The 27,794-nt window shown below is 46.1% G+C and overlaps 1 protein-coding gene across 1 annotated transcript in view; it reads right to left on the reverse strand.

Annotated features, from left to right (window-relative positions):
• tfap2c (transcription factor AP-2 gamma (activating enhancer binding protein 2 gamma)) overlaps positions 1 to 27,794 on the reverse strand; it is a 64,315-nt gene that overhangs the window by 18,580 nt on the left and 17,941 nt on the right. The gene's annotated exons all lie outside the window — the stretch shown is intronic.

The following is a 27,794-nucleotide window of genomic DNA, read 5'->3' on the forward strand; positions in this document are numbered from 1 at the left end:
TTTGCACAATTGAATGTACAGACTTCTAAACCTTCTCAAAACCTCGAACCCATCCATCACTAGCATCCAAACAGGTAGAGCCAATACCACAAGGCAACAAGTTAGCACCAGCCACTAAGTCACCACTAGAATAATGTTACCGTTTGCCTATCCTTCCATACACAACTTAAAATGGACCATTGCATGGAATCTTAGAGATGAACAATAACTTGCATTTATATAGTGCCTTTAATGTAGTCAAGTGTCCCAAGGCGCTTCACAGGAGCGTTATCAAAATAAAATTTGCCACCGAGCCACTTAAAGGCGATATTAGGACAGATGACCAAAAGCTTGGTCAAAGAGGTAGCTTTAAAGGAGCGTCTTAAAGGAGGAAAGAGAGGCAGAGAGGCGGAGAGGATCAGGGAGGAGTTCCAGAGCTGAAAGCACCGCCTTTTAGATTAGACATTAGGCTGTGCTTCAGTCGGCCTGTAAATATTTTCTTCACTTTCTCCAGTGCTTCAGTATCCTTTTTGTAGTACGGAAACCAGAGCTATGCACAATGGGGAAAGCGTACAGTGGGGAAAAGCATGCCTGTGATACATCTCGGGCCTAATGGATGCTTTCTGCTCTCAGGAATTCTTGGAGCATTTCACTAATCTGACGCAGAGGCACCGAATCGAGTATGTGCAGGGTCAAAGCAGAAGTTTCAAAAACCTCACAACTTGTGCATCCACCATCCCTCGCACACTGTTCCAGCTGAGGGAAGAATATTGGCCAGGTCACCAGGAAAGCTTCCTGCTCTTCTTCAAACACTGCTAGAACTTTAACATCCACCAGAGCAGGCCTCTCTCTGAAATGCAGCCCCTCTGGCAGTGCAGCACTCCCTCAACTGCACTGAGTGCCACCCTGGAGAATAGAACTGATGTCCCAAATGCAGTGCCTTGGCCACTGGGAATGCATTCTTTCCCCACTGCTCGCTTTCTCAATTAGGCAAACTTCGTGCCAGGAGTACACATCATTTGGAAGATCGCTCTGTATCTGCTCAAAATAAAAGACGCCCAAGTTTCTAACTTAGAGGGGAGAAGAGCTACCAACAAAGCCAAGCTGATACACAACACAAGCCAGAAAAGCATGCTATTCACACTAGAAGTGAAGGAGCCGAGTGTGTCATTGTGATTTGCACCATCACATTTCTTCTCCATGAATGGCAAATGCTTGTCCAATTCTTTTTGATGAAGATTGTGCCCTTTTAAAAACTCCCAATTATTATGCGGTCTGTTAAAGGCAATATCATGATATCCATTAACAAGCGGAACGGCCCACTCTGTTCCTGTGAACCGTGGTTAGATCACACTTGGAAGTACTATATTTCTGGTTTCCTTACTACAAAAAGGATATAGAAGAAAGTGGACGAAAAGATTTACAAGGACCAGAAATCAGGAAAGACTGAGCACACTGGGTTCTTTTCTCTGGAAATGAAAAAATGAAGGAGATTCGATAGGTCTTTAAAATTATGAAGCGGATAGTGTAGTTGTGAGAAGCTGAGGGTGAATCCAGAACAAGTCAACGTGAATATAAGATAGCCACTAACAGATCAAATAAAACAGATAGGAGAAATATCTTTACAGAGTGGTGAGAATGTGGAACTCACTGCCACACTGGGTGATTGAAGTAGGGAGCATTGATGCAGTTAAGGGGAGGATTGATTCACACACTAGGGAAGAGGGAATGGAGGGATATGGGGACAGGGTGGGAAGAGGTAATTAGGGTGGGAGGGGGCTGGTGTGAGTAAACACCAGCATCGACCAGTTGTCCAAAAGGCCTGTTTCTGTGTGGTAGATTTTATGTAATTCTATGCAGTTTAACAAATACAGAAGCACACAAATAAACCACAGTTTGGGTTTGTTAACTCTAAGGCACGGCGGGAAGCACTAACTATGGCGTCTTGTAAAACAGGCCTTTCATGGCCTTCTTTGCTTCAACATGATCAGGTACTCGACTTCCAATCACAAGGACCAAAGACCGAATTCCAGCTTGGTGCCCGTTCTCATTGTGCAACTCATGCATATTCGCAACCTGGTCATTTTTTGTATAGGTGAGCCACACAGAAAAACTGGGATCCAATCTGCGGTCAGTGCTTGAGTTGTCTGTGGCTCAGAAGACGTGGGACCAAGACATGTGCATCAGAGCCCGGCCCACCAAACTCCCAGTATTGTTGAAACTTCTCAGAAGGAGCTGATAGAATTGCCAACTCTTTGTTATGATTTTACAGTGGTCTTTCACTCAGTGAGCATCCCAAGTTCTTCTAACCTCGTCTCTCGCTACCTGCTTGTAGACCTTACACTCTTGCAGGCCTCACATCGCTAGAGATTTACTATACATTGGTCAATGGTGTGCTGTGAAAAAAGACACCAGAGAGATTGACTATTTACAGTAACGCATTTAAAAACACTGAGGTAACAGACATGGACCATGTATGCACACTTATGCGTTCTAATACAAATCTCAGCCATTTATCTAAAATGTTGTCCCTTTAACACTCCATTCTCATCTAAGCATCCAGCCCATGGAAACCTAGGACTCAATTTTGCCCAAAGCCGGTTTTTGGCGTATTGCTAGATTTACGCCCGTTTTTCTAAGCCACAACTGCTCCAAAAATAAATGTGCCAAGTTTCCCTGTTCTTTTCTTTAATTGGCGCCGGGCAGCCTGTCCTGTCACCTCGAGGGATGGAGCCTACTGAATGCACCGAAAAAAACAATGCTGCCTCTTCTGCGCATGCGCAAAAAAAAGAGGACATTTTTGACATCATTGCTATGGGCGCACATGCCCAGTTCAGCTCCCAGTCTCCATTCATCCATTTTTAAAGAGCCACTTGTGTGCGAGGATTTTAATTCTCATTGGAAAAATCGGAGCTGCAATACAAGATGCAACACGGCGCAAGGATCAAGAATTTCTCACAGGATGAAGTGGAGGCACTAGTTACTGTGATTAAGGCCAGATGGCATGAGCTGGACACCAGTGGGTCACATGAAAGTTCCACCAAAAGAAATGAAGAAACACTGGAACCAACTTGCAGATGAACTTGTGCAATGGTGACCACCCCGAGATCTGGTGGCCAGTGCAAAAAGAAGTGGCAGGACCTTGGTCAAGTAGTTAGTGTAAGTAATATTTTCATTTTTCAATGGAATTGCAATTATAAATGTCCCACCCAGCAGAAAGACACCCTCTCTAAAAAGTTATATTTTCATCTTTGCAGAGGAAAGTGGCACACAACAAACGATAAAGAACTCGAACAGGAGGAGGCCCGGCAAATCTGCAGCCACTTACACCCTTGGAAGAGAGATGGGTCCTGCCTGGAGAAAAGCAACCACCACTGCACAAGCTGGGCCCACACTCGAGGGAGAGGGTAAGTCCTGCAAATTCTACAGTCTGGCTTTGCTAAATGTTAAGTACTGCGCAGGCTAGCCATGCTTCAGTTCCTGGGGATGCCTCCGTCAGCTACGCTTCGGTTGATGCAATGTGCGGTTGATTCATCGTGGTCCTTCAAATGAGCCTGCTGCCTGCGCTGTGTGAGCCTACTCATACCACCCACCCTGCCCCCTCCTCTGCTGCTAACCATTTGTCTGTTCTGTTATATTTTGCAGAATTGAGGCCAACCCTGACGATGCAGAAGAAGATTCAGATGATGACGAGCCTGAAGAGGAGAACATCTTCCAATCCCACCTTCCAGACCAACAGCATGGGGCGGGGGGAGGGGGAGGGGATGGATGAAGTCCCCACTATTGTACTCACTTTGGAGGAGGTGCAGGTGCCGCCTATTGATCTGCCAGGCCCTTTCCTGAGTAGTGGTTTGAGTGTTGCTGGGACATTCCATGGTTTCCCACTGTCCGAAGCTGCAGGTCCCAGTGGGATGCAGTGAGCCACACCCAGGGTGAGGAGGGGAAGGAGAGCTCGACAGCGCTCCCTGAGGTGCAGGATCTGACAGATGTGGTTCAGATGATGTCTGGCGAGCATTGACCTTACTCAATCACTCCTGGACACCATCATGTGGGGTGGGTGATGAGGTATCTGGACTGTCGGGAGAAGTAACAGCAACGAGAAATGGGAACACTATCCGGGAACATGAGATAAGGAATGTCTCAATAGAAACAATGTCAGTGCACATGAGGGAGGGAATTTCACAGGTAGGTGAGACACTGTCGGTAAACATGAGGGAGGGAATGTTGGAGGTAGTTGAGACACTGTCAGGGCACATGAGGGAGGGAATTTTGGAGGTAGTTGAGACACTGTCAGGACACATGAGGGAGGGAATTTTGGAGTTAGCTACTGCAATAAGGGAGCACGCTCAGACCCCGCGCCATTGACAGAATCAACTGCCGCTCCCATTCCAATCCCCAGACCAGCCTCTGAAGAGCCCAAAGCCGGGCCCTCCACATTACCAGCTGCACCCACCCTCCCACCAAGAAGTGCGCATTACCCAAGATGCTCGAAAGAGTAAGCTTGGTACCTACCCGAGAAACACTGTGCCACCGCCTGCGGACAGGCATGGAGTCATCAAGCGCAGCGGGCGGTCTCAGAATAAGGTGGAGGAGAGATGGGTGCAGCCTTTCTTTGCTGCTACTGCTGTTGTTATTATTATTGTTGTTACTGTTGTAATAGTTCTCAAATTAAAAGTTTTGTAAGTTATGTAAATTTACAAGTTAGTAAAAGTTAGTAAGTGATCTTAAAGTTTTTAAGTGATCTAAGAGTTTGTAAGTGATCTGAAGTGAAAATTTTAAAGTTTGATACCAGAATATGTTTGTTAAAGTTAAGTACAAACAAATGTTTGTTAAATTTTTGAATAAAATATATTTTAAATTATAACTGAATCATTTCCATTATTTGTTCGATTATTAACACAACTTTTTGAACTAAAGAATAATAATTTCATTATTTGTTCCATTAACACGACACAACATTATGGAACATGTCCAAACAGTAAACATGGTCCATGTGGAATAGTTGCCGCTGAGCCTTCAGGTGGCAAAGCGTTCACGGATAAGCTGCTGGCGCAAGGCTCGAGCAACCGTTAAAGGGGCACGACGGCCCGCCCTCCTCCACCGTCATGCTCCGGGTTCAGGTAATTGCATGGCTTCCTCGTCCTCCTCTTCGTCATCTGCATCTTCCTCATCATCATCAGCCACTCTCACCGCAGGTGGGTCTTCTACTACCAGCTGCTGCTGCCTCATGATGGCTAAGTTATGCAGCATACAGCAGACAACAGTGAACTGGCCGACAATCTCAGGGGAGTATAGCAAGTAGCCCCTGGAATGGTCCAGGTATTGGAAACGCTGTTTCAAGATGCCAAAGGTCCTCTCTATTATGCTGCGTGTCGCAATGTGCGACATGTTGTATTCCCAGTCAGCTTCCTTCCGGGTTACGCGTAAGGGCATCACAAGCCAGATGACGAGGCCGTATCCTTTATCTCTCAGTAGCCAGCTCTGCCCCTCTGGCTACTGCTGAAACATGGCCGATATAGCGCTCTCGTGTAGGATGAACACATCATGGGTGCTCCCAGGGTATCTTGCATCGACTGACATGATGCGATGCATGCCATCACACACGAGCTGCACATTAATGGAGTGAAAGCCTTTTCTGTACCTGTATATCTCGGAATCCTCCAAAGGTGCTCGCAAGGCAATGTGGGTACAATCAATGCAGCCCTGTACCTTTGGGAAGCCAGCAATCCTGGAGAAGCCCCCAGCCCTGTCACGCATTGCCTGGGTGGTCACGGGGAACTTTATGTAGTCATTCCTCCAGGCGTATAGTGCAGCAGTCACCTGCCCAATGCAGATATGTGTTGCATGTTGAGAAATGGTGCACAAATCCCCAGTTGTAGCTTGGAACGATCCAGATGCATAGAATGAAAGTGCAGCTGTAACCTTCACTTCAACTGACAAAAGCAGTCCTCCTGATGCTTCTAGGTTGCAGGTTTGCTTTTACTAACTCACAGATCTCAGTTTCAACTTCTTTGCGGAAATGCAGCCTTCTGACACAGTCTGCATCACTCAGGTGCAGGTACGAACACCTGTCTCGATATACCCGACATGGGTAATGCGATGATGTCGAATCAATTGTCTCCCCCGCAGCACCATCATGCAGAAGGCTTGCACAAGGTATGGCATTGCCAATGCTTAAATTTTATCTTTAAAAGAAGCTCAAAACGGCAGTCAGGCAGGACAAGGTTCTTTGTTCTCTTTCCCCACACGGTCTGTATGGACCACACCCAGGTCTGAGCAGGCGTAGTGATCGGGAACCCCTCGGGCTACATTTGATGCATAGTGCAGGCTTCTGATGCCTTCTGTATGCCTTCCACAGCCCCTCACCCAGCTCCCTGCCACCCTCCCACGCCCCCCTGGCTTCTTTTGCAACCGAGCCCCGAGCCCGTGTCTGGGCGCGGGACCGATTCAGCCGGCTGACGTTCCGACCCTCGAGCCCGGTTCGGTGACGGTGTGTCAGTTGAAAAAAATGAAAACTTACAGGATTCCATCAAACTTCCATTTACTGCGTTATAAGGAAAAAAAAATTAATCTTTATTATGCATATTTAGGTGTTCTTCGCGCTCACCAAAACTTCGCTGAAAAATAATGGTGTTTTTCTGAGCCAATTTCTCAATGCGCGCTGCTTTTTCTTAACTCACCAGAAGGTTTTTTGGGAGTGGGCACATACACCGACCGAGGAGACATTTTCGGAGCAAACTTCCATAATTGACAAAATCTGGCGCAGACATCAGGTTATGACGCAAAAAACCTAACCTAAAAAATCTTAACTGAGTTACGCTGGCACACGTTTCTTCGGGAAACTTACGCCAAAAAAACGACACGCCCCAAAAACACGGTGGAAATCACTGGAGAAAATTGAGCCCCTAGTCCAAAATCACTGTGCTCTGCACATTATGTTACATAGAAACATAGAAAATAGGTGCAGGAGTAGGCCATTCGGCCCTCTAGCCTGCACCGCCATTCAATGAGTTCATGGCTGAACATGCAACTTCAGTCCCCATTCCTGCTTTCTCACCATACCCCTTGAGCCCCCTAGTAGTAAGGACATCATCTAACTCCTTTTTGAATATATTTAGTGAATTGGCCTCAACAACTTTCTGCGATAGAGAATTCCACAGGTTCACCACTCTCTGGGTGAAGTTTCTCCTCATCTCGGTCCTAAATGGCTTACCCCTTATCCTTAGACTGTGACCCATGGTTCTGGACTTCCCCAACATTGGGAACATTCTTCCTGCATCTAACCTGTCTGAACCCATCAGAATTTTAAACGTTTCTATGAGGTCCCCTCTCATTCTTCTGAACTCCAGTGAATACAATCCTAGTTGATCCAGTCTTTCTTGATAGGTCAGTCCCACCATCCCGGGAATCAGTCTGGTGAACCTTCGCTGCACTCCCTCAATAGCAAGAATGTCCTTCCTCAAGTTAGGAGACCAAAACTGTACACAATACTCCAGGTGTGGCCTCACCAAGGCCCTGTACAACTGTAGCAACACCTCCCTGCCCCTGTACTCAAATACCCTCGCTATGAAGGCCAACATGCCATTTGCTTTCTTAACCGCCTGCTGTACCTGCATGCCAACCTTCAATGACTGATGTACCATGACACCCAGGTCTCGTTGCACCTCCCCTTTTCCTAATCTGTCACCATTCAGATAATAGTCTGTCTCTCTGTTTTTACCTCACATTTATCCACATTATACTTCATCTGCCATGCATTTGCCCACTCACCTAACCTATCCAAGTCACTCTGCAGCTCTCATAGCATCCTCCTCGCAGCTCACACTGCCACCCAACTTAGTGTCATCCGCAAATTTGGAGATACTACATTTAATCCCCTCGTCTAAATCATTAATGTACAGTGTAAACAGCTGGGGCCCCAGCACAGAACCTTGCGGTACCCCACTAGTCACTGCCTGCCATTCTGAAAAGTACCCATTTACTCCTACTCTTTACTTCCTGTCTGACAACCAGTTCTCAATCCATGTCAGCACACTACCCCCAATCCCATGTGCTTTAACTTTGCACATTAATCTCTTGTGTGGGACCTTGTCGAAAGCCTTCTGAAAGTCCAAATATACCACATCAACTGGTTCTCCCTTGTCCACTCTACTGGAAACATCCTTAAAAAATTCCAGAAGATTTGTCAAGCATGATTTCCCTTTCACAAATCCATGCTGACTTGGATCTATCAAGTCACCTCTTTCCAAATGCGCTGCTATGACATCCTTAATAATTGATTCCATCATTTTACCCACTACCGATGTCAGGCTGACCGGTCTATAATTCCCTGTTTTCTCTCTCCCTCCTTTTTTAAAAAGTGGGGTTACATTGGCTACCCTCCACTCAATAGGAACTGATCCAGAGTCAATGGAATGTTGGAAAATGACTGTCAATGCATCCGCTATTTCCAAGGCCACCTCCTTAAGCACTCTGGGATGCAGTCCATCAGGCCCTGGGGATTTATCGGCCTTCAATCCCATCAATTTCCCCAACACAATTTCCCGACTAATAAAGATTTCCCTCAGTTCCTCCTCCTTACTAGACCCTCTGACCCCTTTTATATCCGGAAGGTTGTTTGTGTCCTCCTTAGTGAATACTGAACCAAAGTACTTGTTCAATTGGTCTGCCATTTCTTTGTTCCCCATTATGACTTCCCCTGATTCTGACTGCAGGGGACCTACGTTTGTCTTTACTAACCTTTTTCTCTTTACATATCTATAGAAACTTTTGCAATCCGTCTTAATGTTCCCTGCAAGCTTCTTCTCGTACTCCATTTTCCCTACCCTAATCAAACCCTTTGTCCTCCTCTGCTGAGTTCTAAATTTCTCCCAGTCCCCGGGTTCGCTGCTATTTCTGGCCAATTTGTATGCCACTTCCTTGGCTTTAATACTATCCCTGATTTCCCTTAATAGCCACGGTTGAGCCACCTACCCTTTTTTAATTTTTACGCCAGACAGGAATGTACAATTGTTGTAGTTCATCCATGTGGTCTCTAAATGTCTGCCATTGCCCATCCACAGTCAACCCCTTAAGTATCATTCGCCAATCTATCCTAGCCAATTCACGCCTCATACCTTCAAAGTTACCCTTCTTTAAGTTCTGGACCATGGTCTCTGAATTAACTGTTTCATTCTCCATCCTAATGCAGAATTCCACCATATTATGGTCACTCTTCCCCAAGGGGCCTCGCACAAGATTGCTAATGAATCCTCTCTCATTACACAACACCCAGTCTAAGATGGCCTCCCCCCTAGTTGGTTCCTCGACATATTTGTCTACAAAACCATCCCCAATGCACTTCAGGAAATCCTCCTCCACCATATTGCTTCCAGTTTGGTTAGCCCAATCCATGTGCATATTAAAGTCACCCATTATAACTGCTGCACCTTTATTGCATGCACCCCTAACATCACTACTACTGTTTGGAGGTCTGTACACAACTCCCACTAACGTTTTTTTGCCCTTTGGTGTTCTGCAGCTCTACCCATATAGATTCCACATCATCCAAGCTAATGTCCTTCCTAACTATTGCATTAATCTCCTCCTTAACCAGCAATGCTACCCCACCTCCTTTTCCTTTTATTCTATCCTTCCTGAATGTTGAATACCCCTGGATGTTGAGTTCCCAGCCCTGATCATCCTGGAGCCACGTCTCTGTAATCCCAATCACATCATATTTGTTAACATCTATTTGCACAGTTAATTCATCCACCTTATTACGGATACTCCTTGTATTAAGACACAAAGCCTTCAGGCTTGTTTTTTTTAACACCCTTTGTCCTTTTAGAATTTTGCTGTACAGTGGCCCTTTTTGTTCTTTGCCTTGGGTTTCTCTGCTCTCCACTTTTCCTCATCTCATTTCTGTCTTTTGCTTTTGCCTCCTTTTTGTTTTCCTCTGTCTCCCTGCATTGGTTCCCATCCTCCTGCCATATTAGTTTAACTCCTCCCCAACAGCACTAGCAAACACTCCCCCAAGGACACTGCCCAGGTGCAGACCGTCCGGTTTGTACTGGTCCCACCTCCCCAAGAACCGGTTCCAATGCCCCAGGAATTTGAATCCCTCCCTGCTGCACCACTGCTCAAGCCACGTATTCATCTGTGCTATCATGCGATTCCTACTCTGACTAGCACGTGGCACTGGTAGCAATCCAGAGATTACTACCTTTGAGGTCCTGCTTTTTAATTTAGCTCCTTAAATTCGTTTCGTAGGACCTCATCCCTTTTTTTAACCTATGTCGTTGGTACCAATGTGCACCTTGACAACTGGCTGTTCTCCCTCCCTTTTTAGAATGTCCTGCACCCGCTCCAAGACATCCTTGACCCTTGCACCAGGGAGGCAACATACCATCCTGGAGTCTCGGTTGCGGCCGCAGAAACGCCTATCTATTCCCCTCACAATTGAATCCCCTATCACTATCGCTCTCCCACTCTTTTTCCTGCCCTCCTGTGCAGCAGAGCCAGCCATGGTGCCATGAACTTGGCTGCTGCTGCCCTCCCCTGATGAGTCATCCCCCTCAACAGTACTCAAAGCAGTGTATCTGTTTTGCAGGGGGATGACCACAGGGGACCCCTGCACTACCTTCCTTGCACTACTCTTCCTGCTGGTCTTCCATTCCCTAGCTGGCTGTGGACCCTTTTCCTGCGGTAAGACCAACTCGTTACACGTGCTACTCACGTCATTCTCAGCATCGTGGATGCTCCTGAGTGAATCCACCCTCAGCTCCAATTCCGCAACGCGGTCCGTCAGAAGCTGGAGGTGGATACACTTCCCGCAGATGTAGTTGTCAGGGACATGGTACAGGAGGAGCATATCACGTGACCGAGCTCTCCTGCCATGACTTAACCCTTAGGTACACTTAAATTGGCAACAACAATGTTAAAAGGTACTCACTGTTATAGAAGAGAAAAAAGAAAAGAAAAACTACTCACCAATCACCAGCCAATCACTTACCCCCTTGGCTGTGACGTCACCTTTCTATTTCTTTCTACTTCTTTTTTGCCTTCTCCCTGTAGCTGTACAAGCTGTGCCTTTTATAGGCCTCTCTCCGAAGTCCCGACTGCCTCTCCACGCACCTCTCGCCGACTCTGGGCCCCGGACTCCCTGCTGTGCCTTTTATAGGCCTCTCTCCAAAGTCCCGACTGCCTCTCCACGCACCTTTCGCCGACCATGGGCCCCGGACTCCCTGCTGTGCCTTTTATAGGCCTCTCTCCAAAGTCCCGACTGCCTCTCCACGCACCTCTCGCCGACTCTGGGCCCCGGACTCCCTGCTGTGCCTTTTATAGGCCTCTCTCCAAAGTCCCGACTGCCTCTCCACGCACCTCTCGCCGACTCACAAGCAACCAAAGCTGATAGTATTAAAAATAAGAAAACAGGAACACCTGCTTTTATATAGCGCCTTGCACAGCCTCAGGATGCCCCAACGCACTTCACAATCAATGAATTACTTTTAAAGTATCGTCACTGTTGTAATATCGGAAATGCAGCAGCTAATTTATGTACAAGATTCAGTAAACAGCGACCTGGCAATCTGTTTCAGTGATGTTGATTGAGGCATTAATATATTTTTATTATTCATTCTGGGATGTGGGCTTCACTGGCAAGGCCAGCATTTGCTGCCCATCCCTAATTGCCCTCGAGAAGGTGGTGGTGAGCCGCCTTCGTGAACCACTGCAGTCCGTGTGGTGAAGGTGCTCCCACAGTGCTGTTAGGGAGGGAGTTCCAGGATTTTAACCCAGCGACGATGAAGGAACGTCAATATATTTCCAAATCAGGATGGTGTGTAACTTGGAGAGGAACTTGCAGGTTCCCATGCACCTGCTGCTCTTGTCCTTCTCGGTGGTAGAGGTCACGAGTTTGGGAGGTGCTGCTGAAGAAGCCTTGGCGAGTTACTGCAGTGCATCTTATAAATGGTGCATACTGCAGCAACGATGCGCCAGTGGTGGAGGGAGTGAATGTTGAAGGTGGTGGACGGGGTGCCGATCAAGTGGGCCGCTTTCTCCTGGATGGTGTTGAGCGATTCCTATTAATCCTTTTCGGCGCATGCGTTCAACACCATGTTGCCGCCACTGAGCAGCCGAACACATCCGCCAAGCCCCGAGCCTCCCACAGCGCCAATCCTTGAGCGGGTCCAGAACCTCCCACAGTGCTGGGGAGAGAGGAGAAAGGGGAAGAGAGGGAGAGGGGAAGAGAGGGGAAAGGGGAAGAGGGCGCTTGGAGGGAGGGGAGGGGAAGAAGGCGCTTGGAGGGGAGGGGAAGAGGGCGCTTGGAAGGGAGGGGAAGTGGGCGCTTGAAGGGGAGGGGAAGAGGGCGCTTGGAGGGGAGGGGAAGAAGGCGCTAGGAGGGGAGGGGACGAGGGTGCTTGGAGGGGAGGGGACGAGGGCGCTTGGAGGGAGGGGAAAGAGCGCGCGTGGGGGGGGAGGGAAAGTGCGCGCGTGGGGGGGGAGGGAAAGAGAGAGCTTGTGGGGAGGGGAAGAGAGAGGTGGGGGGGGGGGGAGAGAGAGCTTGGGGGACGGGGAAGAGAGAGAGGTTGGAGGGGGGGGGAAGAGAGAGGTTGGGGGGGGGAAGAGAGAGGTTGGGGGGGGGAAGAGAGAGGTTGGGGGGGAAGAGAGAGGTTGGGGGGGAAAGAGAGAGGTTGGGGGGAGGGGAAGAGAGAGAGTCTGTGGGGGAGAGAGACACAGGTGGGGGCGGAGGGGAGAGAGGGAACACAGAGAAGACGGATCATGTTCTTCCACCCCGGGTGCGTGTGAGCTCGGTGCATAGGTCACAAGGGCCATCGTTTGGGTGGATGATATCCAGAAGTCACGACACTGTCACTATTCACTTCATACCTAATAAACCTGTTAACAATCTGCACACAATGCCACATCTATGGGGGGGGCGGGGGGTAGGTCTTGCGTTGGAGAAAGGGACTTCAGCTGGAACTTGGTGGCTTTTGGGGAGATCTATCCTCTGTGGCTTCTGAAGTCAAAATGGATCGAATTACGTATTGGAAATTCAGTCAGAACTTGGGCCGGCCGGTTCCAGTTACACATTCCAGAGGAACTTCAGGTTGTAGCTTATCCGCCAAGGGTCAGCAATAGATCTGGAGAGCCAATCAGAGAAATGGCTACATTTCAGATGCATCCACAAATAAATATCGGCCAGGACACCGGGGATAACTCCCCTGCTCTTCTCTAAAAGTGCCGCGGGATCTTTTACATTCACCTGTGAGGGCAGATGAGGCCGCGGTTTAACGTCTCATCCAAAAGTCCGTGTCAGTGCAGCATTCCCTCAATACAGCACTGGAGCGCCAGTCTAAATTATGGACCCAAGTCTCTGGAGTGGGACTTGAACTCACGACCTACCTGACTCAGAGGTAAGAGTGCTACCCACTGAGCCACTGCTGAACATAAAGCTGTCAAATTGTCTTCAAAACCCAACTAATTCACTAATGTCCCTGAAGGAAATCTGCTGTCCTTTCCTGGTCTGGCCCGTGTGTGACTTCAGTCCCACACCAAAAATGGTTGAATCTTAACTGCCCTCTAAAATGGCATAACAAGCGACGCAGTTCAGGACAACTAGGGATAGGCAATAAATGTTTACGATGCCAGTGACTGTCACGTTCCGAGAATGAATAAATAGAAACAGTTTCTGGAATAAAACAAGACCTAAAGATAACAAAATTCAATATCTATAAGATTCTGTATTGTAAGGAAGTGAATAGCATGGTTATCAAAATGGCTTCAAACACATTCCTGCTACACGGAGTAAGTAATACATCAAACAGTTTCAATGCCTCTCACATACTTAATGCATACTAGTATCAGAACACTATCCTTTCTCTTAAAAGGTAAACACGAGAGAGAATTCCTCGTAGCCACACACAAGGCTCCGGAGGAGATGTGCTGACCTATTGCCACTACAACTGCTCCAACCTTCTGGGCCATCAACTGGTCATGTCGAAGTTGGCCGCTTCTCAGAATAATACTGAGGCTGAAAGGGTTAAATTATGAGGACAGGTTGCATAGACAGGGCTTGTATTCCCGCAAGTGTAGAAGATTAAGAGGTGATCTAATTGAGGTGTTTAAGATGATTAAAGGTGTTGATAGGGTAGATAAACTATTTTGTCTGGTAAGTGAGCCCAGAACAAGGGGGCAGAGCCTTAAACTTAGAGCCAGGCCATTCAGGGTGATGTCAGGAAGCACTTCTTCACACAAAGGGTAGTGGGAATCTGGAACTCTCTCCCCAAACAGCTGTTGAGGAGGCTGGAGGTTAACTGAAAACTTCAAAACTGAGATTGATAGCTTTTTGATAGGCAAGTGTTTTAAGAGTTACAGAACGAAGGCAGCTAAGATATAAACATAGAAAATAGGAGCAGGAGTAGGCCCTTTTGCCTTTCGAGCCTGAACCGCCATTCAATATGATCATGGCTGATTAACGATGTTTCCGCAAGATCCTACAAATCCCCTGGGAGGACAGACGCACCAACATTAGCGTCCTCGTCCAGGCCAACAGCCCCAGCATTGAAGCACTGACCACACTTGATCAGCTCCGCTGGGCAGGCTACATTGTTCGCATGCCAGACACGAGACTCCCAAAGCAAGCGCTCTATTCGGAATTCGTCCACGGCAAACGAGCCAAAGGTAGGCAGCGGAAACATTACAAGCACACCCTCAAAGGCTTCTTGATAAAGTGCAACATCCCCACTGACACCTGGGAGTCTCTGGCCAAAGACCGCCCTAAGTGGAGGAAGTGCATCCGGGAGGGCGCTGAGCTCTGAGTTTTGTCGCCGAGAGCATGCAGAAATCAAGCTCAGGCAGCGGGAGGAGCGTGTGGCAAACCAGTCCCACCCACCCCTTCCCTCAACCACTGCCTGTCCCACCTGTGACAGGGACTGTGGTTCTCGTATTGGACTGTTCAGCCACCTAAGAACTCATCCTGAGTAGAAGCAAGTCTTCCTCGATTCCAACGACCGCCTATGATGATGATGATGGCTGATCATCTATCTCAATATTCCTGCTTTTCCCCCTTACCCCTTAACGCCTTTTGTGTCTAGAAATCTATCTCCTTCTTAAATATATTCAGTGACTTGGCCTCCACAGCCTTCTGTGGTAGAGAATTTCACCACCCTCTGAGTGAAAACATTTCTCCTCATCTCAGTCCTAAAATTTCCTTTCCCGTATCCTGAGACTGTGACCCCTTGTTCTAGACTTCCCAGTCAGGGGAAACATCCTCCCCGCATCCAGTCTATCCAACCCAGTCAGAATTTTATACTCTTCAATGAGATCCCCTCTCATTCTCCTAAACTCCAGTGAATACAGGCCTAGTCGACCCAATCTTGCCTCATATGACAGTCCTGCCATCCCAGGAATCAGTCTGGTGATGTATATTCTTTCTTAGGTAAGGAGACCAAAACTGCACACAATATTCCAGGTGTGGTCTCACCAAGGCCCTGTGTAACTGTAATAAGACATCCTGTACTCAAAGGTAGATGGAGTTATGCTAAAAGTCAGCCATGATCTAACTGAATGGCGGAACAGACTCACTATTCAATAGTCCACCTCCTGTTAAGACCTATAAAAGCATTTGGCCCGCACAATCGCTTTCAAACAGATACAATGCACTGCAAATCTTCACTTTTGAGGACTCGATGATGACAATAAATGTCCTTGTGGATAAATACAAAAATGCCCCACATCATTGAATTTTGCCCATTCACCAAACTTTTCCCTGCATCCGCAAGTGATTGTGAGGATGGCTGAGGAGCGGAAACAGCACCCAAGCTGGGCACCAAGAAAGCTGTGAGTAAAGTCATGGCAAGGGATTGCAAGAAGTGGAGATGGTCGAGGAAGGAGAGTTCCTCCTCGCACATCGACAAGGCAATGAAGCAGGTTCATTCACCCGGACACCAGCATCGCCAAGGTCACGAGCATCAAGAACTTCTTTGTGAACGATATTTGCAAATGCATCGCGGGGTGAGGTTTCCTGCCTGGCCCCATTGCAACCATCAGCTCCTGGGAGAACCAGACTGCTGGTCAATTAAACTCCGCAATGTACTGGAGGAAAAAACACCAAACTATCTGGTGACCTACACGCTTTGTCTGCTATAACAATGCTCTAAGATGGCTGGAATGATACGCTGAGACTGCATACTCAAATAAATAAACTACAGCGGCTACAGTACTCACAAAACAAGTGTTTTCAATTGAAAACTGGCCATATGGACGTGCACTCAGTGTAGCACTGCACCCTAAAAATTGGGAGAGCCTTGGGTTTGCCTCCCAGCTGTGTGAGCCGAACCCAGCCAAGGCAGCAGCTGTGATGCTACAACTGATGTCGGTGCTCTCCTGGGCCACAGATGGGAGAAAGAAATCCATCCAGACCTCCCACCCCTCTTACCATCCAGCAACCCAGCAGCCTTCCTACGGCCCGGTGGCAGACGTGCAGTGAGCGCAGAACCAGGCTTGGCGTAAACGCTTGACTGGCCAATCGGCATTCGCGGTGCTGGTATAATGTTGGAAAGTGTGAGGTCATGCACTTTGGCAGAAAAAAATCAAAGAGCAAGTTATTATTTAAATGGAGAAAGATTGCAAAGTGCCGCAGTACAGCGGGACCTGGGGGTGCTTGTGCATGAAACACAAAAGGATAGTATGCAGGTACAGCAAGTGATCAGGAAGGCCAATGGTAGCTTAGCCTTTATTGCAAAGGGGATGGAGTATAAAAGCAGAGAAGTCTTGCTACAGCTAAACAGGGTATTGGTGAGGCCACATCTGGAATACTGCATACAGTTTTGGTTTCCATATTTGCGAAAGGATGTACTTGTTTTGGAGGCAGTTCAGAGAAGGTTCTCTCAGTTGATTCCGGGGATGAGAGGGTTGACTTATGAGGATAGGTTGAGGAGGTTGGGCCTCTACTCATTGGAATTCAGAAGACTGAGAAGTGCATCTTATCGAAACATATAAGATTATGAGGGAGCTTGACAAGGTGGATGCAGAAAGGATGTTTCCACTGATAGGAGAGACTAGAACTAGGGATCATAATCTTAGAATAAGGGGCCGCCCATTTAAAACTGAGATGAGGAGAAATTTCTTCTCTCAAAGGGTTTAAATCTGTGGAATTCGCTGCCTCAGAGAGCTGTGGAAGCTGGGACATTGAATAAATTGAAGACAGAGATAGACAGTTTCTTAACCGATAAGGGAATAGGGGGTTATGGGGAGCGGGCAGGGAAGTGGAGCTGAGTCCATGATCGTATTAAATGGTTGAGCAGGCTCGAGGGGCCGTATGGCCTACTCCTGCTCCTATTTCTTATGTTCTTTTGTTCTTATAGTTCACGCACTTCGGGTACGGAAGAAAGCCATAGAACTGAGCCCAGCTCGAGTCAGCGAAATAATGGAGAAGATTGAGAACTGTTTGGAGAGGCATTCTCAACATGCAGCCTATTTATTTTAACCAGTGAAATATATCCCCCAGGGAATTCAGTGCTAAGACGGAGAATAGCAACAGAAGTGAATCTCCACTAGTGAATATTCATTGCCTGAATACAGGAAAAGCCTTTTATTGGAGCTCACCACAGCAACCACAATAGGCTCGTTATTCAACCTATATAATACCTATATTTAAGAAGGGAGATAGAACATGTCCAGGGAATTATAGGCCCGATGGTTTAACATCGGCAGTAGGAAAATAATGGAATCTCTAATAAAGGAGAAAATAGAAGAACATCTAGAAATGAAAAGTATAATAAATAGTCAGCATGGATTTCAAAAGGGAAAGTCTTCCTTGACCAACCTCATTGAATTTTTTGAAGTGGTAACAGAGCGAGTAGACAATGGTAATACAGTAGATATAATTTATCTAGATTTTCAAAAGGCCTTCGATAAGGGAGTCCATAATAGACTGATGAGCAAGGTCAGAGAATGCGGAGTCAGGGGACAAGTAGCAGAATGGATTGCTAGCTGGCTTCAAGACAGAAAGCAGAGAGTAGGGATAAAGGGCAGCTATTCACAGTGGCAGAAGGTGGGTAGTGGTGTTCCACAAGGATCAGTGTGGGACCACAGTTGTTCACAATTTATATTAACGATTTAGACTTTAGAATCAAAAATACAATTTCTAAATTTGCAGATGACACCAAATTGAGGGGATAGTCAATACTTACAAGACATTAATAAACATTCAGAATGGGCATATAATTAGCAAATGAAATTCAACAGAGATAAATGTGAGGCATTACATTTTGGTAAGAAAAAAAGAGAGGTCACAAATTATTTGGAAAATAAGAATCTAAATGGGGTAGAGGAACAAAGGGATCTCGGGGTACAAATACACAAATCACTAAAAGTTGTGACACAGGTTAGCAAGGCCAAAAAAAGGAAACCAAGCACTAGGGTTTATTTCTAGAGGAATAGAATTGAAAAGTAGGGAGCTTATGCAAAACCTGTATCGCACCTTGGTTAGACCACACTTGGTGTACAGTGTGCAAATCTGATCACCATATTATAAAAAGGATATAGAGGCACTGGAGAGGGTGCAGAAAAGATTTACAAGGATGATACTAGAAATGCGAGGGTATACATATCAGGAAAGGATGAACAGGATGGGTCTCTTTTTTCTTGAAAAAATAAGGCTGAGGGGTGACCTAATAGAGAGAGGTCTTGAAAATCATGAAAGGTTTTGATAGAGTGGATACAGAGAGAGTAGATACAGAGAGATTGTTCCGCTTATGGGGAAGAGTATAACCAGAGGCCATCAATATAAGATAGTTACCAAGAAATCAAATAGGGAATTCAGAAGAAACTTTTTTACCCAGAGTGGTGAGAATGTGAACTCGCTGCCACAGGGAGTGGTTGAAGAGCATAGTATAAGCATATGAGGGGGAAGGGAATAGAGGGTTATGTGGATAGAGTTAAATGAGGAAAGAGGGGAGGAGGCTCGAGTGGAGCATAAACGCTGGCATGGACTGGTTGGGCCAGATGGCCTGTTTCTGTGCTGTATTTCCGATGTAATCCTATGTAAACCATTCCCACGAGCAAGGAAATTAGGTACATAGGAATTGAACCAAGGTCCATCCAGTTCGCCTTCTACCATCCTGGTAGTCACACGATACAACAATAATGGAATTGTTGACCAATCACAGCGATCAATTCATCTATAGCAGATGCAGACATAAGGTGAGGAAACCTCCCGGTGGTGGAGAGCTTTGGGAATCACAACTCCAAAGTCCCCTGTTCCTCCCGAACATGTTAGGATGAGCATGATACTCACCACACGTCGTGTCACAAACTACTCGTACACAGTCCCCACCGTTTATAGCCAATGTGTTGATGTTATACCGCAATGAACGGTGAATGATATAACTGGTATTTCTAAATTTTTAAAGGAGAAGCAAATGCCATGGGGATAAAGACCAGCAAAGTAATTTTAATAGCTATCTATGAACAGTGGCTAGATGCAACAAAAATGTCTATTTTAAACAAAATGGCACCATAATTATCTTATTATAAGAGCTCTGAGTTAAAGCCGTTAATATCTATTTTTATATCTGCAATACCTCTTCAAAGGAGTTTGAACACCCCTAGCTAAACACAGGTATAAAATGTATATATATATTCCAAAACAGATAACAAAACGTTTGTTTTGCGGAGCTTTCATAAGTACAATGGATTAGTGCAATTGCACTTTAATGAGGTGCCAAGGACTTCTTCAATGGTTTGAGTCTGCCCGGAATAGTCGGCATTCTTAATACGTTGTAAGTGGCGTCTTTGACTCTATTACATAGGACTAAGTGACTCCTATGGCAATGGGAAAGGTCCATTAACTGGCTGGTATAGACAGCTGCTGGTGATAAACGCGGACAGTATAAATGGTGGGGACTGTGTTGCAATGTTCCCTTTATGCAGTGCGGTCATGCGGAGCTCCAGGGATTCCGTGCAGCCGGCTTGTCGCCATGCGCAGTATTTTGAAGGGGCCATGCAACGCCAAGAAACGTTGCTGTACTGTATCCCAAAACGTTCTTTTCCGAAACAAATATCTCTCATTTGCATTTGAGTGAATCAACACTAACTGCTTCCACTGTCTCCCTGGGGAGCCTATTCCAGAGACTGACTACTCACTCACTGAAATATTGGTCCCGTACATTAGTTTTGAATTTAGTCCCTTCAAGCACAGGCATGTCCTCTGGTTCTACTGTTCTGGACAAGGTGAAATAACTTGTCATGGTCTAGATTATCTAGTTATATCAAAGTATATGATATGATTACTACGTCTGCTTAAAATAGTGGGATTGACCAATAATCTCGTTTATATTACAGTGGCTGTGCGCATCACTATCCAATAGTCCCATCTCCTGGTCGTGGGTGTGCCTCTCACTGACCAATAGTCCACCTTCTGTCATAGTGGGCGTGTCCATCATTATCCAATAGTCCGCCTTCTGTTATAGTGGGTGTGCCTCTCACTGACCAATATTCCACCTTCTGTTATAGTGGGCATGCCCATCACTATCCAGTAGCCTACCTCGTGTTAAGGAGTTTGTCCCTCACTATCCAATAGTTCCTCAGCCTACGTAGCTTTAAATGTAAAATAAACAGTGCCTCCGCCCTAAGTTCGGAAGAGCAGCTCATTCTGCATCAGTGTGATAATTTGTCATTTACTACACCAGCCGTCTTGCTGCCAGTTGGGAGTGAGGCCAAGGTTCAATCCAATTAATGCTAAATTAGGGACAGGTTTAGTATTGTGGCTTCGTGGCCGCAAAGATTGACACCATCCTTCCGGTTCTGCAAGCCTTCATACCGCATCAAGCAATATATGTTCCCATTGATTACTGGCTCAGGGTTTCTCCCTCCCTGTCCTCTCCTGAAGGGGTTGATTTCCTTGCCGGGGGCATGGCTCAGTGGATAGCAGCTAACCTCTGACCCCTGAATGCCTATTCTTCAGGGTTAAAGGGTTAACAGAATGAGACCAGGGTGTAAAGAGTTGAATTATGAGGCCAGGTTGCATAAGCTTGGCTTGTATTCCCTCGAGCATAGAAGGTTGAAGGGTGATTTAATTGAGGTTAAAGGGATTTGATAAGAGTAGATAGAAACTATTTCCTCTGGGCAGTGGGAATCTGGAACTCTCTCCCCCGAAGGCTGTGGATACTGGGGGTCAATTGGAGCTTTCAAGACTGAGATCCATAGATTTTTGTTGGGTAAGGGTATTAAGGGATATGGAACAAAGGTGGGTAAGTGAATGATCGCCTGCGATCTCATTGAATGGCAGAACAGACTCGAGACGCTGAATGGCCTCCTCCTGTTCCTATGTTCCTATAAGTGTGACCCTTGACACTGAATGCTGACAGCCTATTGAACCTTCCACAGGGCTGTTATAGCCAAGCCTGGTCTTTTCTTCACCTCACAACCACACGTGGCTGTTCACAGAGGGTGTGGACTGCAATCAGGAATGCAAATCAGCCTCATTTATTTCCTCCTTACCCCAATGGTGCTGAAGCTGGGCTTGGCATCCTTTATGTCAGCCTGGCTGAGATTAACTAGCTCAGCACAAATTTGGGTCTTTTTTAGTCTGTATGGCTGAGTTACGCACTGGATAAAATCACTCACACATGGTCAGTGAGGGAGACTCTATAATGGGAGGTGAGCTATTGGTCAGTGACGGACACTCCCACTATAAATCAGCACTGCACCAGGGTGAACCAACATTGTCCCAGCATAAACTATAATTGCACTGGGATGAACCAGTACTGTGCCAGGATAAACCCATCCACAGTATCTAGCGAAACATATTCTACTCATCCTGGGTGTTCATGACTAAAATACAAAACCATGTCAAGGAAGTGGGATAAACAAATCAAGATGCACAGCTTCACAATGGGTCAAACTTTCAAAAATCAGCTCCCCCTTCCTCCCCCCCCCCCCCCCCACTGCCAGATACACAAAGAAACATAACAGGAAATACATTGAAAGGATGCCACATGTTCAGAGTTTTAATACGAGTCTGGAATGTGGAGTACAGGAAGTAGAATCGAAAGTGTTACTGTAAATAAGACAGTCACTTGAAAGACATCAGCTCTATTGAACTTAGATCCGAAGGGCAGGGGAACAATGTCTCCATATGCTGTTTCTTGTGTTTTTAATAAGTGACAAATAGGCCTGTTGTAAATTAACCCTGCTCTAACGAGAAGGAATTCGGGCTGCGCCTGGTTAAAACTGAGGCAGACACACAAAACACGGCCACTCTGGTTTTGAGCTGTGTTCACGAGGCAGCACTGGCCAAGACTAGGCTGACGACAACCAGACAATAGATCAGCGAGTACATCCAGCGAAGAGCTGAGCCCCGAGAGGCCAGCAAGGTCCCAGCTCCAATCCTCTATTTGTGTTGTTAGTTCACACCATCCAGGGGAGCGGTCGGACTGCTGCAACTGGCCTCAGCACCATTGGGCGAGAGACAGGTATCCCACTGCTGGGAAGCCTTGGGGTGAGGTCAGGATTAAGCTCAGTTGCAATGCCCCCGTGATCAAACAGCCCATTGAAGCTTCGTGGTGAATTGTGGCTGGGTTGGTAATGTACCTGTGCTCCCAGCACTGCTGCTTGTGCAAGGAGCCAATGCCTTCAGAAGAGAAGAGCAAGAAAACCGGCAACAAACAGCAATCAATAATGGGGCGTCTGTCCTGCTGTGTTAGGGGTCACTCGCACTGTGACCCCATTAAATGGTGCACGCCCAGAAGGGGTGATCCTGGTTAGCTTTGCGTGCGCTGACCTCAGTTCACAGAGAGTCAACACTTGTCTGGGATTCAACCAGGTAGTGATGGTCACCATTTTAAACATTACCTGAAAGCCAGTTAAACAAGGGATTAAATCACCCTACATACTCAAGAGTCTGGGCGCAAAGCATGGGCCTGTCCATCTATAGACAGAGTGTGTCCCTGTCCACTTATAGACACAGAGTGTGACCTGTCCATCTATAGACAGAGTGTGACCTGTCCACCTATAGACACAGAGTGTGATCTGTCCACCTATAGACACAGAGTGTGACCCTGTCCTTCTATAGACAGAGTGTGACCCTGTCCCTCTATAGATACACAGAGCACACATGTTCTGCAGAAGGGAACATCTGCGACTACATCATTCTTTTCAGAAGCCAAAGAATGGAAAGGATCGGTACAGATATATAATTAGAAGTTTCACCTGGTAGAATAGCAGCAGTGACGTTGATAAGACAAAGTGGGAAAGTATGATTTTTAAGCTGTAATATCTTAAAATGGTTAGAAGTCACAGACACAGAACAGGGAGGAATTCTCCCTTTGTCCATTCATTGAACGCCTTAAAGATAAGCACCTGCCCGAGATGGGGCGTGAATCAGGGTCGCCCCGGATCGCTCCAATTGGTAGGGTTCGTTTTTCGAGCCTTCTACCTACTCAGTATTGGCACCTTACAGTAAATCAGAATAAACCTTACAGTAAACCAGATGAGGTTGGAGAAACATGTCCTTGAACTTCAAGGATCTCAATTTGTGTTGGACATGGCCGGACATGAAGACGCAATTAAATTGGCTGGAGACACCTTTGTTGAGGTGTCGAAGACCAAAAGGGTCCAAGTGCTGTACATAACCTGTGAAAACTTGGTCAAGCAGTTCTCAATACAATAATTAATTCAGTGGGAATGTGTGCGAGGAATGTAGGCATAGTTTAAAGGGATCTAAAATGGTGGTTGTAGGGCTGAGACCAGCAACGAGGAAGGCAGCTTCAATGGAGAAATTGACTGACACTTTCAACTGGTTCCCCAATATCTCCATTCGGTGTCATTACACCCCTCCCTTTGTCCAAAATTAAGAGGTTAAAAGCCCACAGCCAACATCAGAAATTAAAATTGTTCTGAGAAACAAAACAAAAATTGCTAAAAGTTAAAGGATCCAGGATTTCTTTTGTTTGTGTACTTTGGTTTTAAAAATGTCTGTGAAATGGTTTGGAGCTGCAGACGGCTCCACCCCACTTCCCGCCTGCAGTGTTAACCCTTTGTGTACGCCTTTGTTCAGTTAACATTAAGAATGTTATAAAGATTTTAATCTCTGTTTTTCCTGCAAAAGCTAAGTTTTTCTTTAGTAATATTCAGTACTTTTACAGTTGTTCAAAAGAAAGATAGATGCATTTAAATAACGCTTTTCACTATCTCAGGATGTCCCAAAGCACTTTAGTCACTGAAGTACTTTTGAAGTACTGCAAATCCCCTGGGAGGATAGATGCACCAACATCTGTGTTCTCAATCAGACCAACATCCCCAGCATCGAAGCACTGACCACGCTCGACCATCTCCGTTGGGCGGGCCACATCGTCCGCATACCCAACACGAGACTCCCAAAGCAAGCGCTCTACTCAGAACTCCTACACGGCAAGCGAGCCAAAGGTGTGCAGAAGAAACATTTCAACGACACCCTCAAAGCCTCCTTGATAAAATGCAACGGCCCACCGACACCTGGGAGTCCCTGGCCAAAGATGGCCCTAAGTGGAGGAAGAGCATCCGGGAGGGCGCTAAGCACCTCGAGTCTCGTCGCCAAGAGCATGCAGAAACCAAGTGCAGGCAGCGGAAGGAGCGTGCGGCAAACCAATCCCCACCCTTTCCTTCAACGACTGTCTGTCCCACCTGTGACAGAGACTGTAATTCCTGTATTAGACTGTACAGTCACCTGACAACTCACTTTTAGAGTGGAAGCAAGTCTTCCTCGATTCCGAGGGACTGCCTATGATATTGATGACTTTTGAAGTGTAGTCACTGTTGTAATCTAGGAAGAAAGGAATGTTGAAGAAACTTGTAATTTACTGAGTATTTGTAAGCATGTGCAGAGATACATATATATATATATATATAGTGTGTGTTTTTCTGAAATATTGAGTTCCTCTGTTTCTGGGTCTGAAAGGAACTGAATTGGAGTAATTAAGACTAACTAATCCCAGGGGATGGTGAGAATGTGGAACTCGCTACCAATGGAGTCGTTGAGGTGAACAATATAGATGCATTTAAGGGGAAGCTAGATAAACAAGCAAGAGAAGGGAACAGAGGGTTATGCTGATAGAGCTAGATGAGGAAAGACGGGAGGAGGCTCGAGCGGCATGGACTGGTTGGGCCGAATGGCCTGTTTCTGTACCGTATGTCCAATGTAATTTGAGTTTACAGACCGCGTGCCGGATCAATTTATGAAAACTAGTCTTTTACTGTGGCCACTTTAAAAGACTGATTATTGTAAATTATGTGAACAGTCTCTAGTTTATGACATGGAATTGTCACATAGCGATTGTCACTTCTGAGATCATCATCAATGATTTAAGGTGGATACGGAGATCATGGTGAATGTAATTTAAGGTAACTGAAGTCGTTATGTTAAGTATTGGAGAGCATGAATACTGTTGATATCTAAGAACATTTCAATTACTAAGAAATCACTTCTATGATGAGAGATATAATGAGAGGTAAGCAGTTAGTGAAGACTTTATGTGTAGAATTAAAAGAAAAGGATTGAAGGCTGTAGTGGGATTTTGTACAGGCCCCCTAGAAGTGTTAGATTGTATAAATGCAGAGATTAGACAAGCATGTAGCAATGGCAGAATGGTTTTAACGGGGGATTTTAAATTTCATATCGATTGGGATAAGCAGATTAGCTCATGTCAGAAAGGTAGTTAATTTATTGAGTGTGTTCAGGATAATTTTCTGCAACAATATGTTCTAGAACCAACAAGGGGAGGGGCCATATTAAATTTAATGAGTAATGAGCCAGATTTAATTAACAGCCTAACTGAACATTTATCCAATAGTGATCATAAAATTATCAAGTTCAACATAGCATTTGAAAGGGAGAAAGATGAAAGAGCTATTAAGGTTTTATATTTAGGTAAGGCTGACGTTCAGCCTATGCGATGGGACAGAGACTGTCCACAGTAAACTGCATAAATCTCAATGGTTAAAATGTCAGAAGATAGTGGAAGGTGTTCACAAGAATTTAATGTGATACAGAACCATTTTATACCCCTAAGGGGCAAGAGCTCTGCGTGCCAGAAAAAGCCATGGACGACTAAAGAGGAAAGAGACAACATAAAACTATAAGTATAAAAAGCATGCCAAAATGCATAGATCCTGGTGAATGGGGGAGATACAAACAACAAAAGGTGACAAAACAGATAGTAAGAGATACACAAAGTGTGTATGAAAAGACACTTGCAAGGGATATCAAAACCAACACAATTTTTTTTTACAATTATAAAAAAGCAGGTGGTCCGGAGCATGTGATGCAACTAATTCGCAGAGTCCGTACTAGTCCATCTAGAGCACAGACCTGGACATCTATCAACACCAAGCATGGACCTAGCCATCCATACATACAGAGCACAGCCCTGACCATACATACAGAGCATGGACCTGACCATACATACAGAGCACGGACCTGACCATACATACATACAGAGCACGAACCTGACCATACATACATACAAAGCACGGACCTGACCATACATACATACAGAGCACGGACCTGACCATACATACATACAGAGCACAGACCTGACCATACATACATACAGAGCACAGACCTGACCATACATACATACAGAGCACGGACCTGACCATACATACATACAAAGCACGGACCTGACCATACATACGTACAGAGCACGGACCTGACCATACATACATACAAAGCACGGACCTGACCATACATACAGAGCACGGACCTGACCATACATACATACAGAGCACGGACCTGACCATACATACATACAGAGCACGGACCTGACCATACATACATACAGAGCACGGACCTGACCGTACATACATACAGAGCACGGACCTGACCACTCATACATACAAAACACGGACCTGGACATCTATTAACCGAAGCCCATGGGATGACAGGGACAGGGGCAGCATGGATACGACAGCGAAGGAACAGAAAGCAGAGAGTAAGAGTGAACAGTTGTTTTTCAGACTGGAGGGAAATATACAGTGGTGCCCCCCCCAGTGGTCAGTATTAGAAGCATTGCTCTTTGCTATACATTAACGAGCTGGATTTGAGTATACAGGTCATCATTTCAAAATGTGCAGATGACATGAAACTCTGAAATATAGTAAACAATGAAGGGCAGCAAGGAGGATAGTGACAATCTTCAGGAGGATATGGACTGGTGAAATAGGCAGACATGGCTGATGAAATTGAATGCAGAGAAGTGTGAAGTGATGCATTTTGAAAGGAAGAATGAGAAAAGGCAATATGAACCAAAGGTTCAATGTTAAAGAGGGTGCAGGAACAGAGAGGCGGTTCACAGAAAAATCTTCGATGGTGGCAGGAGAAGTTGAGATGTCTGTTAAAAAAAGCATAATCCTTGGCCTTATAAATAAAGGCATAGGGAGAGAAGTTCACTATCGCTGTTTAGAGCGCTAATTTCTTAAAGTTTGAAAAGTTGGCACGAGGCATTAACGATTTCAAACTTTTAAAAAAATTGACGCTTGCACTCTGTGAAGGAAGTGGAGCACCAAATCAAGCATTCCACTTCCTTCTTAGAGCGCTAACAGAAGCAGGCTCCCTGTGCCATACAGCTCCGCCGCCTCAAAGGGCCCTTCCCTCCCTTAAAGGGACAGGCCATCACTGCAGACTCTGAAATATGATGGGACCAAGGTGGCGGTGGACCAGTGCGATCAGCCCAGCACTCGGGCAGACTGGCAGGCTAAACAATTGCAGGCAGGAATCCACGGGGGGACAAAACAAGAAACGTAAGTTTTATTTCTTTTTTACATCAACTACCTCGCCTTTAATCGTTGCCCCC

Source organism: Pristiophorus japonicus, chromosome 12, assembly GCF_044704955.1.
Source record: "Pristiophorus japonicus isolate sPriJap1 chromosome 12, sPriJap1.hap1, whole genome shotgun sequence".
NCBI lineage: Eukaryota > Metazoa > Chordata > Chondrichthyes > Pristiophoridae > Pristiophorus > Pristiophorus japonicus.